Here is a 16,092-nt window from a genome sequence, read left to right as displayed (position 1 = left end):
CGCAATGCCCCGCTGGGGTATTTTGTCCTCCGCAATGCCCCGCTGGGGTATTTTGTCCTCCGCAATGCCCCGCTGGGGTAATCTGTCCTCCGCAATGCCCCGCTGGGGTATTTTGTCCTCCGCAATGCCCCGCTGGGGTATTTTGTCCTCCGCAATGCCCCGCTGGGGTATTTTGCCCTCCGCAATGCCCCGCTGGGGTATTTTGCCCTCCGCAATGCCCCTCTGGGGTATTTTGCCCTCCGCAATGCCCCGCTGGGGTATTTTGTCCTCTGCAATGCCCCGCTGGGGTATTTTGTCCTCTGCAATGCCCCGCTGGGGTATTTTGTCCTCCGCAATGCCCCGCTGGGGTATTTTGCCCTCCGCAATGCCCCGCTGGGGTATTTTGTCCTCTGCAATGCCCCGATGGGGTATTTTGTCCTCTGCAATGCCCCGCTGGGGTATTTTGTCCTCTGCAATGCCCCGCTGGGGTATTTTGTCCTCTGCAATGCCCCGCTGGGGTATTTTGTCCTCTGCAATGCCCCGCTGGGGTATTTTGCCCTCCGCAATGCCCCGCTGGGGTATTTTGTCCTCTGCAATGCCCCGCTGGGGTATTTTGTCCTCTGCAATGCCCCGCTGGGGTATTTTGTCCTCTGCAATGCCCCGCTGGGGTATTTTGCCCTCTGCAATGCCCCGCTGGGGTATTTTGCCCACAGTATTGGTCCTGGTTGTGTTTGGGGTCTGGGTGAGAGCCGTGCGCCTCCTGCCGGGGCTTTGGCCGCCGCTGCTGACACTCAGTTTTATTGTTGAGTTCCGATCCCGGAAGCGGTGTGTGTGCGATGTGGCGCCGGGCGCGCTGAGGAGAGGGTAGGAGGTAAGAGGGGGATGAGGCAGAGACGGGGGGATGAGGATGAGGGGAGAGGGTCTCTGCGGGCAGGGATATCTGCTACTGTGTGCGGTGTTGCTGAGTGAGTGAGAGAAGCTGGGAAGCGGTGCCTGCACCGACAATGCTGCAGTGGCTCCCGGCCACAGAGCCCCATCGCCTGAGACTGCAGCCGGTTGTCGCTCGGTATTGGGATCAGGGCCGGCCACCAGCAGCCGTTCCCGGTCCCCAGCTCCCACCCTCTCAAGTCTGAGAACAGCAGCTCCATTGAGCCGCTTCATTGAGCAAGGAGCTCCCAGCCAGAGCCATGGAAGGCGGAAGCAGGACAGACTGAGGTGGAGCAGCTCTGAGTGTCACTATCAGTCAGTCTGTGTGTGTCAACAGTCAATGGAAAGCATTGCACTATCCTGTGTCAGCACTCATCTACTGACACTGGCTGTGTTGTCCGGGTTATTCTATAGGCGCAGTTTTTCAATGGTTAATCTGTACAGAAAAGACACAATGATATTGGGTGATCGGGCCCGATTTTAATCTGTGAAAGTGAATGGATTTTTGAACGGGTTAAAATCGGGCCCGAGCTCATTTTTTCGCTGTTTAATGCGCTGTCCATTTTCCATAAACGGCTAGAACCAAATCCATATCCTGCACATTCTTTAAATCAGTTTAGTTAAATGTTATTATGTCATTTTTGAATACTCTGAAAATCAGCAGTTGAATGGGGAACTTTTTTTTAAATGAATAGGGCAGATTGTGCCTTAGATTACATTTCGAGGGGAGAGTTTGGGTTTCAGATCTCAGAATAAACAATAGAGTTATATGTGATTCTAATGTGAATGCAGAAGCATTAGTTGAATAATGTTTCAGTGAATGTACTAGAGAAGATTAAATTCACATATCCAGTCTGGCCGCAGAACTCCTTTAAAACCAAAGAGGCTGTTTTGAAATTATTGCAAGAAATAAATTCAAATAAAGCTCTGGGTCTAGATGAACCACCTCACTGGATCTTAAAGTTAGCAGCTGATGCACTGGCTCCAATATTGACCAATCAACATTGGCTAGTTACCAGGCCGATGGAGACGAGTTAACATTAATGGCATATTCAAAAAAGGGGATAGAAACATTGAAAATGGGAGCAGGAGTAGGCCATTCGGCCCTTCGAGCCTGCTGCACTATTCATTTAAGGTCATGGCTGATCATCCAACTCAGTAACCTGTTCCTGCTTTCCCCCCATCTTCTTTGACCCCTTTCGCCCCAAGAGCTATATCTAACTCCTTCTTGAAAACATACAATGTTTTGGCCTCAACTGCTTTCTGTGGTAACGAATTCCACAGGCTCACCACTCTCTGGGTGAAGAAATTTCTCCTCATCTCAGTCCTGAAAGGTTTACCCTGTATCCTTAGACTATGACCCCTGGTTTTGGACTCCCCCACCATCAGGAACATCCTTCCTGCATCTACCCTGTCAAGTCCTGTTATAATTTTATAGGTTTCTATGAGATCTCCCCTCACTCTTCTGAACTCCAGTGAATATAATCCTAACCGACTCAATCTCTCCTCATACATCAGTCCCACCATCCCAGGAATCAGTCTGGTAAACCTTCACTGCACTCCCTCTATAGCAAGAACATCCTTCCTCAGATAAGGAGACCAAAACTGCACACAATATTCCAGGTGTGGCCTCACCAAGGCCTTGTATAATTGCAGCAAGACATCCCTGCTCCTGTACTCAAATCCTCTTGCTATGAAGGTCAAAATATCATTTGCCCTTTTTACCACCTGTTGGATCTGCATGCTTACCTTCAGCAACTGGTGTACGGGAACACCCAGGTCTCGCTGCACATTCCCCTCTCTCAGTTTATAGCCGTTCAGATAATAATCTTCCTAACTGGTTTTGCTACCAAAGTGGAAAACCTCACATTTATCTACATTATATTGCATCTGTCATGCATTTGCCCACTCACTCAACTTGTCCAAATCACCCCGAAGCCTCTTTGCATCCTCCTCACAACTTACCCTCCCACCCAGTTTTGTGTCATCTTCTTCAAATTTGGAGATATTACATTTAGTTCCCTCATCTAAATCATTAATATATATTGTGAATAGCTGGGGTCCTAGCACCAATCGCTGCCGTACCCAACTAGTCACTGCCTGCCATTCAGAAAAAGACCCATTTATTCCTACTCTTTGTTTCCTGTCTGCCAATCAATTTTCTATCCATCACAATACACTACCCCCAATCCCATGCGCTTTAATTTTACTCTTTGCTAATCTCTTATGTGGGACTTTGTCGAAAGCCTTCTGTCCAAATAAACCACATCCACTGGCTCCCCCTCATCAACTCTGCTAGTTACATCCTTGAAGAATTCTAGTAGATTTGTCAAGCATAATTTCCCTTTCGTAAATCCATGCTGACTCTGTCTGATTCTACCACTGTTTTCTAAGTGCTCTGCTATAAAATCTTTTATAAGAAGTCAGCCAGGAACATACAGATCAGTATTTCTCACCAGCATGTTTGCAAATTGCTTGAGCATATCGTTCATTCTCATGTCATGAAGCATTTTGAAGCTCACAATATCCTGGTATAGATAGTCAGCATGATTTTCAGTCAAAAAGATCTACTGAAACACGGCTTTTACAAACTGTCAATGACCTAGCTTCACATCTCGAAAGAGATTGAATTACTCACATGGCAGTGCTGGATTTCTCAAAAGCCTTTGACAAAGTTCCTCATGAAAAGCTCTTGATTAACTTCACGACTATGGAGTCAGAGACATTACAAAATTGGATTCGGCACTTCCTAACCAACAGAAGACAGAGTGGTGTGGCCTGGAGATGTGCTCTCCAGAGTGCCCCAGGGAACAGTGTTGGGACCCTTACTCTTCCTGACAGACATAAACAATCTTCCCAACAGCTTTCAAAAACAGGGTGCAGATGACAGCATGATCTATGCATCAGGGAAAACTCAAGATCGTATCAACTCAGTGCAAAAATGGCATAACCAATGGTAGATGGCATTCAAAGCCAAAATCATACTATGTCATGTGCATCACCAACACAAAGGACCCACCAACAGACAGCTTTATGTTCTGTAATCAAATTCTCCAACAGGTTGCTACATAACCATATCTGGGAGCTCATCTTCAATAGGGATTCCAGATTCAGCAGATAACATCCAAAGCAAACAGGGTCCTTGGATTTCTGAGGTGGAATCTTTTGGTATTGCAACAAAAATATTAGAGTTACAGTTCATCCAATCCTGGAGTATGCAAGTTCTGTGTGGGATCCTTTATATGGCAAGAGATATAAATAAGCTTGAAGTGATCCAAAGACATGCGGCACAATTCTGCATGAATCTGTCTGGGAAATACACCAGTGCCACATCTTTGATCAAAGATTTAGAATGGGAATGACTAGAGCAAAGGAGGGAAAAAAGTAGACTGGCCATAAAATATGGAATGAACTGGTGGGAATTGACAGAAACTAGTACCAGTGCCCTCTGTCAATGACAAAACATGAGGTAGCCATCCACATCAACTACAAAGACCATTTGTTTCCAAGACAGTGTATCAACAATCTTTCTTTCCAAGGATAATCCCACCGTGGAACAAGCTGCTAAAGGAAATAGTCACAGCCCCATTACTTGAAATCTTCAAGTCTCATCTTTAAATCACCTCCATTTATAAGTTTTCCATTATCATGCCTACTTTAGCAGTGGGTCATGTCTGGTTTAGCTAGCACTAACCACATACATAATGTTGGCGGAATATGGATCTGTGATGCCGACACAACCAAAGCAGAAACAGAAGTAAGAGAAGTTCTGAGTGAAGGTGACTGATACAATAGGGGGATATTTTATCATGGAAGAGCATATGGAATTGGCTGCGGATTGGAGGGTTAAATGGGCATGTGTGACAGTAAACGGCTCCAACCTTCTGACTTCTAGGGTTTACTGAGGCGGGACAAGAGGCAGGCTGTCAATCTTCTCCCAGGAGTTGGTTTGGTATTTTAATTACATTAATGAGGCATTGAGGATGAATTCCTCTGATTTAACCTGCTTTGCAGGTTTAACAGGCCAGCTCACTGGCTGGATTTTCCCAAGCCTCAGGCGGCCTGGCAGCTGCGGTGAGGTGAAGAGAGCCTCAGGGCACTCAAAGCACTCCTCATGGACCAGGAAGAGCAGGAGTGTTTCCTTCCACCTCCCCCCACCATCAGACCACCCCCCTTTCAACCCTGTCCACCCTGGGATTGGACCCCCGGGTTGGGGACCATAACCACCCCCCCCCCCCCCACCCCCATACAAACCCTCCCACCAAGGTGGGGGTTGGACAGCCTCCATCTTGGATTGAAGCTGGGAATCTGACCTACCTGGTCTTGTGGCCTCTTTTGGTGTTCCCCCTGCCCTACTGGATACCAATCGGACCATTTAGCCCATCGCACCTGTGCCGGCTTTGTGAAAGAGCTATCCAATTAGTTTCATTCCCCTGCCTTTTCCTACAGCCCTTCAAGTATTTATCCAATTCCCTTTTGAAAGTTATTATTGAATCTGCTTCCACTGCCCTCTCAGGCAGCGCATTCCAGATCATAACAACCCGGAGCATTAAAAAAAAACTCTCTGCCTCTCCTCTGGTTCATTTGACAATTAACTTAAATCTGTGCTGTCTGGTTACTGACCCTTTTGCCACAGGAAACATTTTCTGCTTGGTTACTTTACCAAAATCCTTCATGATTTTGAACATCTCTATGAAATCTCCTCTTAATCTTTTCTGCTCTAAGGAGAACAATCCCAGCTTCTGTAGTCTCTTTATGCAGCTGAAGTTCTGCATCCCTGGTACCATTTGGCCAAATCTCCTCTGCACTGACTCTAAAACATTGTCATTCTTACTAAAGTGTGCCCAGAATTGGGCACAATACCCCTGCTGGGGCCTAACTGGTGTTTTATAAAGATTTTGCACTCTATGCCTCTGTTTATAAAGCTAAGCATTCTGGATGCACTTTTAACAGCTTTCTCAACTGCTCCGCCCCCTCTCTCTTCCTGTACCCACTTTAAAATTGCATCATTTAGTTTATATCGTCTCTCCTCACTTTTCCTACCAATACACATCACTTCACACTTTGCATCTGCCAAGTGTCTGTCCATATCAAAGATTAATAGTTATTAAAAAGGAGAGGTGGTGATGGGGGAGTTGTTCTGTACAATCTATAATACAAGCTGTTTTGAGTAGCATCATCTTTTTCACTGGTCCCAAGGGTTCAGTTGTCGTTTCCTTTGTGCAGCTGGAGTCCTGTAAGTCTTGTACTTATCTGTCACAGGCCTGTAATGTTGATTGGCAATTCAGTGAGCCAACCCCCCTCATCATCCTCCACTCACAGATTTAAAGCAGAGGGCAGAGATCTCCCTCTCTGTCTCTCATGCAGATACCTACTGCTTGCACTGCTTGGAGGCAGCAACAGAAAATTACCTGCATTTTAAAAAGGTTTGAATCAGCTCACTTTCAGTAGCTTGGCTGGCGAAGTGAACCTTTATTTCTTTAAAGCGTCGGTATGTTGGATCTTTGCAGAGACGAGGAGTGCAGAAATGTAATTGTTTTTATTGTGAAAACTGTATATTTTTCATTGAATTTTATACAAAAAGGTCTGCAGTTGTGCATGTCTCAATATCATGCTTTTCAGTTGATCTTCTGTAATGAGAGGCAAACATACATTGTGGCATGTGTGATATTTCAGTCGTTGATATATGCAGTAAATATTCTGTTAACAATCTTTGGCTTGTGCTATTTTTAACTGGATATTGGCCAGCAAAAGGTAATTTTTGATTCAGTGGATGTGAAGTCCAATTATGGTGATGCTCGAGAGAATATCTAGATGAAAATCTTTAAAAAATCTATCCTTTTTATTTACACACACACACACACACACACACACGGAATGCAGTGCATTTGGTGAGGATGGCAGTTGGGTGGATGCATCATCAGTGTGGCACTGGCATGTATTTGAGGAATGTGTTGATGCCAGTTGAGGATGTTTGGTGAGAATCAGGGGAGCTGAATGTGCTGGTATTCAAATACATGTCGATTGGGGTGACTGGCAGTAATTGTGGGAGGTGAGGATGAGAGAATTTAACCAGGGCATTAGGTATTGATGAACGTGGGTCTGAGGTGTGCTGTGAATGCAGTACACTTGACAAGACAGCGTGAGAGGGGGTGCACTACAAATATAGATGCATTTCGGACCTTGCTCACCTTTCCTGTGTTCCAACCCACAAACCTTATCCACTCACCCCTGAACTGGTCCTTTAAATGGTTGAGAGAAAATCGTTTCATGTGGTTCTGTGTGAGTCACGCTCACTTACACGCAGTGGAGGCCTGAAACCCAGAAGTAAACTGATAAAGCAACTCTGTTGAAATCGGACATTCCTACCTATTCAATGAAGTTGCACATCAGTTGCCTGCTTTTGGCTATTCTCCGATATTGGGCCAGTGTGTTTACACTGTGGATGTGTTTTTCAGGTCTTAACATATTGGGGCAAGTTTGAATGTTTATAGCGTTTAGTGTGTTATGTTTATTATAAAATTCTAAACAAATAAATATTCATTTTTTGGCAAGCCTCTCTCCTCCTTTTCATGGCCACAGACCTGAGCCCTGATTATAACCTAGCCCTCACCCCACTCCCCCTGCAGAAATGAGGGAGATTTAGAGCGGACACCCATTTTACACCCACCTGATTACCATTGTAGTTGGAGCTTTGGATTTGCAAATATCATCTTTTGGCAACTATCAATATACAAATTTGTGCAGTGGCAGTAGTTTCAGTTCTGCTGCAGATAGTCTGAAATCTGCTTAGCAATGTGAGCTGTATAAATTCAAGAAGACCAGATTGTTTCTAGTGGATGTGAGTCAATGAAGTAATTGGCCGGGGGGTCCAAATGTGCAGGTGATCTGTCAGAACGCAAGTGTGTAAGGGAAGCAGAGAATAGGAATGAACTGGTCATTTTCTGGTTTGTAAGTGGTTGATATTGGGGTGCTACAGCTACTTGCAATCTATGTTCATGTCTTAGATGAAGGAACCGAAAGTAATGTTTCCACGTTTGCTGATGATACAAAACTAGATGGGAAAGTAAACTGTGAAGAGGGCACAAGGAGTCTGCAATGGGATAAGACAGGTCAAGTGACAAGAAGGTGGCAGGTGCACTATAATGTGCAGAAATGTGAGCTTATTCACTTTGGTAGGAAGAATAGACAACAACTTGTATTTATATAGCACCTTTTAACATAATAAATAGCCCAAGGTGGCTAAAGAATAGAATATTTTTAAATGGTGAGAAGCTATTAGATGTTAGTGTTCAGAGGGATTTGGGTATCTTTGTACACAAAACACAGAAAGTGAACATTCAAGCTTAGAAAGTCAAATGGTATGTTGGCCTTTATTGCAGGAGGGTTGCAGTACAAAAGTAGGGGCTTTAGTGTGACCACTCGTGAAATGATGTGTACAGTTTTGGTCTCCTTTATCTAAGGAAGGATGTCTTTGCTTTGGAGGCAGTGCAGCAGCATTCACAAGATTGATTCCTGGAATGACAGGCTTGTGCTGTGGGAGAGATTGAGTAGAGTGGGCCTCTATTCTCTCGAGTTTAGAAGAATGAGAGATGATCTCATTGAAACATAAAGGATTCTAAGAGGGCTTGACCGGGTACACATGGAGGGGCTGTTTCCCCTGACTGAGTGTAGGGCATAACCTCATAATTGGGGTAGGCAATTTAGGAGTGAGATGAGAATTTCTTTTCACTGAGGTTTGTGAATCTTTGGAATTTTCTACTCCAGAGGGCTGTGGATGCTCAATTGTTAAATATATTCAAGGCTGAGATCAATAAACTTTTGGACTCTAAGGGATATGGAGATTGGACAGAAAAGTGGAGTTGAAGTCAAAGATCAGCCACAATCCTATTGAATGAAGAAGCAGACTCAAAGGTGCATATAGCCTACTCCTCTTCCTATTTCTCATGTTTGTTATATTATTTTCAGATAATAAAGGAGATAAATTAATTTCCAGAAAATTTACCAAACGACAGCAGGTGCATTTATATAGTGCCTTTACTGCAGTAAAACCTCCCAAAGCGTTTCACAGGAGTGCTTTCTGAAAGAATTTGACACCCAGCCACATAAGGAGATATTAGGACAGGCAACTAAAAGCTTGGTCGTAGTGGTTGGCTTTAAGGAGTATCTTAAAGGAGGAGAGAGAGGTAGAGAGGTGAGAAATTTAGGGAGGGAATTCCAGAACTTCCAGCTTTGACAGCTGAAAACATGGCTGTCAATGATGGGGGCAAAGGAAACTGAGGAGACACAAGAGACCAGAATTGGAGGAATGCAGAGTTCTCAGGGTTGTTGGGCTGGAGGAATTTAGAGATGGGGAGGGGTCAGGTCAAGGAGGGATTTGAACTCAAGGATGAGAATTTTAAATTTGTAGGTTTGCTCAATGTAGATCAGTGAGTACAGGGGTGATGGGTGAACTGTACTTGGTGATATGGGAAGTGGGCCAGGTGAGCATTCAAATAATTGAGTCCAGAGCAATATTCACTCTAACTTCTCTCTCTACCGTGCTCTGCCTGTTTGTTCTACTGCACAGTACCTTTCAGAAGATAGATTGGAGAAGTTGGGACTGTTTTCCTTGGACAAGAGAAGGCTGAGAGGTGATTTGATAGAGGTATTCAAAATCATGAGGGATCTGGACAGAGTAGCTACAGAGAAACTGTTCCCATTCGTGAAAGGATCAAGAACGAGAGGGCACAGATTTAAAATAATTGGCAACAGAAGTAATGGTGACATGAGGAAAAACTTTTTCACACAGCGAGTGGTTAAGGTCTGGAATGCACTGCCTGAGAATGTGGTGGAGGCAGGTTCAATCCACACATTCAGAAGAGAATTGGATAGTTACCTGAAAAGGAAGAATGTGCAGGGTTTTGGGGAGGAGGCTGGGGAGTGGCACTAGGTGAATTGCTCATTCGGCGAGCCTGTGCAGACATAATGGGCTGAATGGCCTCCTTCTGCACTGTAAAATTCTGTGATGCGCAGTTGTGCATCTTAAAGGGAGCTTTGGTTGTGCAAAGCCTATTTGCTCCCTGCATGGTAAGTTCTAGACTGCTGCATGGCTGCACACTCATGCAGCTAAGAGTGAACATTGGTCCAGAAATAACAAAAGCATGGATACTGGATTCAACAGCTGATGGGCTGTGCTGGGGGACGGGAGGGGGGGGTGGGTGGGGTGCGGGTGGAGAGGGGCGATATTACTGAAGTGGAAGTAGGTGGTCTTGGTGATGGAGGGCATATTGGGACAGAAGCTCAGCTTAGGGTCAAATTGGGTGCTGAGGTTGTGATCAACCTGGTTCGGCCTCCAATGGTGGCCAGCGAGGGGGATGGAAGGGAACGGAGTTGATGGCAGAGACTAAAGGCAATGGCTTCAGTCTTCTCGTTATTCAATTAGAGGAAGTTTCTGCTCATTCAATACAGGATGTCAGACAATCAGTGTAACAAGTCATAGGCAGTAGAGGGGTCGAGAGAGGTGCTGGTGATGTAGAGCTGGGTGTTGTCAGCATGTACGTGAAGTCTGATATATTTTCAGGTAATGCTGCTGAGGGACAGCATGTAGATGGAAAATAGGTGGGGGCCTGAGCAGGTGCAGCAGAGTTTACATTGTATCTTTCATGACCTTGTGTTGTCCAAAACACTTTATAGCCAATTAGATACTTTTGAAGTGTACTCACTACTGTAATGTAGGAAGCAGCAGCTAATTTGCACACAACAAGGTCTTACAAACAGCAATGTGATAACCACTAGATAATCTGTTTAGTAATATAGATTGGAAGATAAATATTGGCAGGACACCAGCAGAATTTGCCCAGCTCCTCTTCAGATAGTGTCATGTCCACATGAGAGGGCAGATGAACTTTGGTTTGATGTCTAATCTGAAAGATAGCACCTCTGACCATGCAGCAGTCCCTCTGTGCTGCACTGTAGTATCAGCCTAGATTATGTGTTCGATTCTCTTGGAACGGGTCTTGAACTTACAACCTACCACCTCAGAGGCAGGAGTGCTGCCAAATTGGCCAGACACAATGCCCAAATTTCCCGCATGTCCTCACCCCTCCCTATCTCTGTCATCTCCAGCCCTTTTTAAATAGAAGTTGCTGTTGGCTGAGACTGTTAGTCCTGGGAAAAAACCCAAGATAAGGTTATTAAACTGTTCTATTTCTGTTCTTCAGATTGAATAAAATGTCCCACTGTATTGAGACTGTCTAAACTTTTGGAAAACTGGGTAATGGAGTCAGGAATATAATCTATATCTTAGGCAATTTTGTACTATTTTCCAAATCTGAGCTTGTGTTGCATGTAAACTATATGGGATTGGATAGTACTTTTGTGAAAATGATTTAAAGAAAAGTTAGATGTTTGGAGTTGGCATTTTATCTTCATGAATTGCACAGTCAGGGCAGAATTTTATGGACCCCCCGGATATGAGAAGGGAGGTGGGGGGGCCCCATAAAATAGCTACCGAAGGCAGCGGTCGGAATGTCTGTCACCTTCCCATCACCTTAGGATTAAGTCGGGGTGGGAAAGGCTGAAGACTGCCTTCCGGCCCAGAGTCCCAGTGGGGCCGGTTAGTAGCTACTTAAGGGCCCCTTCCCGCCACCGCTGGAATTGCAAACAAGTGGGCCTCCCTGCGGGCTTGGGGAGGGCAGGGTGGGGGTGGGGATGGGGGGTGGGGTGGGGCCATGGAGGGCCCCATTGGTATCGGCCGCCCCTCTGCGAACATCCCTCCTCTGCCCCCCTTGCCAGGGCCTGCCCAACTGGCCCTGGCGACACCGCCACATTTACCTGGAGTCCAGGGCTCCAGCGATGTGCCTGGTCCCAGGCCTGGTGTAGTACTGGCAGTGGTCACCGCTCTTCAATTGGCCAGCAGCTCTTGGCGACAGGATCCCTGTCCTTAAAGGGACAAGGACCCTGGTGCCAGGCAGTTAACTGCCCGAGTGCCATTAAATTGTGCCATGGAGGCTCCAAAGGGCCAAGTTGGGGTTCCCCTTGCCTTTTTGGCCCTGCATTGGGACCTCCACCGGGTCCACTAAATTCAGCCCTCAGTCAAACCACACAGAGCTGAAGGTACTCCCATGTAGTTTTAACGTGTGCTTGAGTTCGATGATCTCATGGTAGAAGTGTCCATGGAGGGACTAAAACAGTTGGGTTGCTGCAGTTGTCTTTGATGCTTCTAGAGTAGAGAAAATTCAGCTAGGTTCACATTTCTGGTGACGATCCAGATACTGCTGCAGAAGTGTGTATGTGTGGACTTCAGATCAGATTCCGGATTCAGTTCAGTAGAATTTAGGTACATGTGAAAAAATGGCCACTTGTCCAAAGTACTGTTGGTTCCCACCCCCTCCCCACTGTCACACTTTCTGTTAAAACCGTAAGTGGGCAGGTTGGAGGTGGGTTGAGCTCAAGTTGGAGATTTTTAAAAATATTAGCATCCCGCCTGACCCCCTTGGTGTCCACATGAATGGCGTTCCAAAAGAATGGGCCCAAGATTAGCACCAGAAATCGGAAATCCAAACAGCAGAAATATGTCAGTAACCCAGTTCTGACCATGGAATCTTTCCTAAAACATTTTTGATGACCAATCTGCTGCGTATTTTCAACATTTTCGTTTTTTTTTTTAATTGTAGGTTGAAATTCATGATATGCTTTTTTTCAGATGGTCCTTTTTTATGCCATGCTCAATATCAGTATATTACTGTTCCCCTCTCTCAGCATCATTTCTTGCCACAAACGTACGGAAGCAGGCTGCTTTATTGTTCACTGTGGGTAAAGCATACGATCAGCACTTGCCCCACATGACACTGCCAATGGTGTGAACATTTGAAAGTTGAAGAGTTACTCTCAGATGATGAAAGTTACAATACTTCATGCAGTTCAGCCTCACTCTGGTTAGTTGCACTGGAGCATAAGTTTGATAACTTCAGTTTGTGTGAGACTTGCAGATTGCAACTGAAAAGTATCTAAAATAAAAGTTCTGTTCTTTTTCCCTATCCGTTTCCCTTTGACCTTTCGTATTACAGGACATTCTGTTTAATTTTGTAATTAAATGGAATTAGTTGGCTTGGTCTGTTTTGAGAAGTTGTGCCTTGTGCAAAACTGCCTGTGTTCACATAATGGAAACTGCTTCTGTAAACTCATCACACTGTAGTTACACAATTGTGCAAGTGGTGACACAGCGCTGCCTCAAATTTGTGTCTCCCATTCCTCAGCCTCGACTGTAGAGAAATCCCTGTCATCCAACCAACTCTACTACTATGCTTCCCACATTGCCTTCTATTTTGGGATTTAATATTTGAATTTTATATCATTTACAGTGAGACAAAAATAGTCGAATATACAGGGGAATTTTAACCTCCCCAGGACAGACGAGAGAGGGATAAGAACATAGAAATAGGAACAGGAGTAGAGCTTACGGTCCTTTTGAGACTGCTGAACCATTCAATATGATCATGGCTGATCTGCCTCAACTCCACTTTCCCACCTGCTCCCCATATCCCTCCATTCCCTGAGAGACCAAAAATCTGTATCTCGCTCTTAAATATATTCGTGATGGAGCAACCTAAAGATTCACAGCCCTTTGAGTGAACAAGTTTCTCCTCATCTCAGTCCTAAGTGTTTGGCCCCTTATCCTGAGACTTGCCCCAGTGTTTTAAATTCCTCAGCAAAGGGAAACAACCTCTGTGTCTAACCTGTCAAGTCCCTTCAGAATCTTGCATGCTTCAATGAGATCACTTATTATTCTAAACGCCAGAGTATATAGGCCCTATTTACGCAACCTTTCATCATAGGATAACCCTCTCATTCAGGAACTAATCCAGTGAACCTTCACTGTACTGCCTCCAATGCAAGTATATCCTTCCTTAAATATGGAGACCTGAACTGTACACAGTACTCCAGGTGTGATTTCATGAAAGACCTGTATAAGACCTCTTTATTCCTGTACTCCAATCCCCTTGCAATAAAGGTCAACATGCCATTCGCCTTCTTAGTTGCTTGCTGTACCTGCATGCTAACTTCCTGTGTTCCTTGAATGAGTACACCTCAGTGACTCTGACCATCAACATTTATTAATTTTATTTTTATTTAGAGATACAGCACTGAAACAGGCCCTTCGGCCCACCGAGTCTGTGCCGACCATCAACCACCCATTTATACTAATCCCATATTCCTACCACATCCCCACCTGTCCCTATATTCTCCTACCACCTACCTATACTAGGGGCAATTTATAATGGCCAATTTACCTATCAACATGCAAGTCTTTTGGTTGTGGGAGGAAACCGGAGTACCCGGCGAAAACCCACGCAGACACAGGGAGAACTTGCAAACTCCACACAGGCAGTACCCAGAACTGAACCCGGGTCGCTGGAGCTGTGAGGTTGCGGTGCTAACCACCGCGCCACTGTGCCGCCATTATAGTGGAAGTTTAACGCCTTTTGAAAAATGTTCTTCTTCTCTATTCTTACTACCAAAGTGAATAACCTCACACTTCCCCACATTATACTCCATCTGCCACATTGTTATCCACTTACTTAACCTGCCGATATCTCTTTGTATCCTCTCTGTGTCTTCCTCACAGCTTACATTCCCGTAGTTTACTATTGTCAGCAAACTTAGATACATTTTCTCTGTCTGTTCGTCTAAGTTGTTAATGTGGATTGCAAATAGCTGAGATCCCAGCACTGATCCTTGTGGCACTCCACTAGTCACGGCCTGCCAACTTGAAATTGCCCTGTATATCCTTACTCTTTGCTTCCTGTCCGTTAACCAATTCACTACACGTGCTGATGTATTACCCCAACTCCATGAGTCCTGATCTTGTATATTAGCCTTTTGTGTGGCACCTTATCAAATGCCTTTTGGAAATCCAAGTAAACTACATCCACTGGTTCCCCTTTACCTACCCGACTAGTTACACCCTCAAAACAAACTAATAAATTTGTCAAACACAATTTCCCTTTCATAAAACCATGCTGACTTTGTTTTGCCATACTGTGATTTTCTAAGTGCATTGTTAAGACTTCCTGAATAATAAATCCCAGCATTTTTCCGATGACTCACAGGCTAACTGGCCTGTAGCTCCCTGTTTTCGCTCTTCTTCCTTTCTTGAATAGTGGTGGGTAGGGGGTTAACTTCTGAAACCTGACCCCAACCTGGTGCCAAAGTGCCTACTTCGGTTTAACCAAGGCAGATTGGGGGTGGGCGAGTATCCTGGTCCGATTTTAGCAGCATTTTAGATTCCAGAGCAATGTAACATAGAAACAGGAATGTGCTACTCAGCACCTTGAACCTGTTCTGCCATTCAGTGAGATTATGACTGATCTTGATCCAAACTCCATCCACCTGCTTTGACTCTATAACCCTCAATACCCTTGGCTAGCAAATATTTATTGATCTCATTTTATTGTTATTAATGAAACAAGCATCTACTGTTTTTTCTGGGAAATAATTCCATACTTTTACCACCCTTTGCATAAAGAACTCTTTCCTAACTTTCCTCCTCAATGACCAGTCTCTGATCTTAAGGTTATGGCCCCTTGTTTTAGACCTTCCTGAACAGCGGTTAAGGTTGCTTTCTAACCATCCTCTAAATTCCTTACAAATTCCTAAAAGCCTCAAAGTTTTAACCTTCTATATTCTAGGGAATATACATTTAGTTTATGAAATATTTCCCCACAATAAACCCAAACTTGAAGGACCTGGCTGGTGCGGCCTCCTACCGCAGAGCTGGTTTCAAGATGATGAGGCTCAATATTCGGTGACCCTTGGACATGATCATGGGGAAGTAACGCTACACGGTGGAGGAACTCCGAAATTAACCCCTTGTTGCAATAGGAATTGTGGGTCCAATTAACAAATCGCAGTTCCACTATCATGGGTGGAATGTGGAAGGGAGTGGATGAATGAATGAAGTGGTGGACTGACTAATCAATAAGACTGAGCAGAAGGTTGGGCTGTGGGTAAGTTGGGTGTTGTGGAACTGGATTTGCGATGGATAAGGAAGTGGGCGGTGGGGGCGGGGTGGATGTGGACTCGGACAGCGGAGAGAGATGCAATGGTGTGTAAGTCTGAGGCTGTGAAGAACCTGGGGAGACAGGTGAATCTGAGCAGTGAGGGAAGTCGAGTGGGTTTGCAGAGTCTGGGAGAAGTGGGTTT

At 45.0% G+C, this 16,092-nt stretch overlaps 1 protein-coding gene across 2 annotated transcripts in view; it reads left to right on the top strand.

The window, feature by feature from the left end:
• The first annotated feature begins 769 nt into the window (after window positions 1-769).
• Window positions 770-16,092, top strand: part of zdhhc21 (zinc finger DHHC-type palmitoyltransferase 21) — a 229,079-nt gene continuing 213,756 nt past the window's right edge. The window contains exon 1 of one of the 2 annotated variants that reach the window (XM_068028972.1): window positions 770-850. The gene's annotated coding sequence lies outside the window, so the exon portion shown is untranslated. Of the gene's footprint in view, window positions 851-6,242; window positions 6,333-16,092 lie in introns of those variants that run through there. The other variant, XM_068028974.1, reaches the window with a different exon arrangement.

This window comes from Heterodontus francisci, chromosome 4 (genome assembly GCF_036365525.1).
Source record: "Heterodontus francisci isolate sHetFra1 chromosome 4, sHetFra1.hap1, whole genome shotgun sequence".
NCBI lineage: Eukaryota > Metazoa > Chordata > Chondrichthyes > Heterodontiformes > Heterodontidae > Heterodontus > Heterodontus francisci.
This window is presented reverse-complemented; position numbering and strand designations above follow the sequence as displayed.